Source organism: Myotis brandtii, unplaced genomic scaffold, assembly GCF_000412655.1.
Source record: "Myotis brandtii unplaced genomic scaffold, ASM41265v1 scaffold65, whole genome shotgun sequence".
NCBI lineage: Eukaryota > Metazoa > Chordata > Mammalia > Chiroptera > Vespertilionidae > Myotis > Myotis brandtii.
The window spans coordinates 992,166-993,507 of record NW_005370516.1 but is presented as its reverse complement, the minus strand read 5'-3'; the positions used below and the strand labels follow the sequence as shown (position 1 = coordinate 993,507).

Sequence of the window (1,342 nt, the reverse complement as noted above, 5' to 3'; positions counted from 1 at the left end):
GGCCTCCCCCACAGCCCCTGGCCACCCCCTCGGTCCCTCTCCCATCCGCCGGGTCCCCCCCTCAGCCTCAGTCTCCCCCTTGGTCCCTCAGCCCCAGTCGCCCCCTCGATCCTCGGCCTGGTTGCCCCCTCAGCCCCGTCCGTCCCCTGGGTCCGGTTGCCCTCTGGCCAGTTCAAGGCCCTTGTGGCCTTTACCTGTCAAAGGCCGCAGGTGGAGCCAATGAGAACGACTTACCTCACAGCAAGAGTAACCTCTGATTCCACTCCCGCCCGCACCAACCCCCACCCTCCTCACCTGAAAAAGTAACCCGATGGCTGAGGACCACAGCACAGGCCTCCGACACGTCTCCCGGGCCCTCCAGCCTCCTCCGCCTGGCGCCTCACGGGAGGCGCCCACTTCGCTACCTCATAAATACTCGCACCTGGCTCCTCGCTCCTCCGCTCCTCCGAGGCAGCTGGGAACTGGTGCGCGGAGAAAAGGCCTGCCTCGCAGCACCTCGCCCAGGAGCGTCGCTGATTGGCTGGTCTCAGTGCACGCATGCGTGCCATGGGCCGCTGGGCTCCGCCCCCCTGCGTGCGGGATCACGAGACTGCTGCTGACCCAGAGCACCTTGCGCGCTGGGGCCTGTGGCTAATGTATGCTTGAGGCCTGTTGCTTTCCAGTTTCGTTTTTAATTTAAATGTTAAAATTTTATAATATTTGAAAGTTGCAGAAGCATATATAAGTTATGAAAGATGATGAACACACTACCTAACTTGTGAAGTAAAATTTTACCAGAACCCAAGGAAATCTCCCCGGGGAAATCCTTGCCGACACATTCCCCCATTTTCCATTCAGAGATAGTTTCCATTATCCTGGATTTTGTGTAAATATTTGCCCCTCCCTCCCTCCCATTTCCCAAGTTTTGTTACCACAGATATGTGTCCTTAAACAACCCTGTTTCGTTTCGTTTAGGCAGTAGAGAACATTGTGCCATATGATTACACGTAGCCATGGTTCTTTCATAGCCACTGCTGTATGTTCCATTGTGGCTCGGTTCCCAAATGCGGGCACTGACGTGCTGGTCCATGGACAGGCGGGTTCTTTCAAGATTCCCAACCGCATACGCAATGCTGCTGTGAATGTTCTCATCTCAGGCATGTATGCTAACGTGGTTTGCTTTTTGCTTTTCTTTTTCGGTGAATCCTCACCCGAGAGAGCATGGCAAGGAGGGGATAGAGAGAAGGAGGGACACATGGACTGGTTGCCTCCTCCGTGTCCTGACTGTGGTTGGGGAGCGAACCTGTAACCCAGGCACATGCTTGGCCTTTAGTAAAGAGTGGCCCATATTGGTAGTATTATA

The 1,342-nt window shown here is 55.1% G+C and overlaps 1 protein-coding gene across 1 annotated transcript in view; it reads right to left on the bottom strand.

Moving 5' to 3' along the window:
* The window catches only part of SYCP3 (synaptonemal complex protein 3), a 12,796-nt gene extending 12,243 nt beyond the window's left edge, over positions 1-553 (bottom strand). Inside the window, exon 1 of the mRNA XM_005880723.2 lies at positions 295-553. The gene's annotated coding sequence lies outside the window, so the exon portion shown is untranslated. The remainder of the gene's footprint in view (positions 1-294) is intronic.
* Positions 554-1,342: the final 789 nt, after the last annotated feature.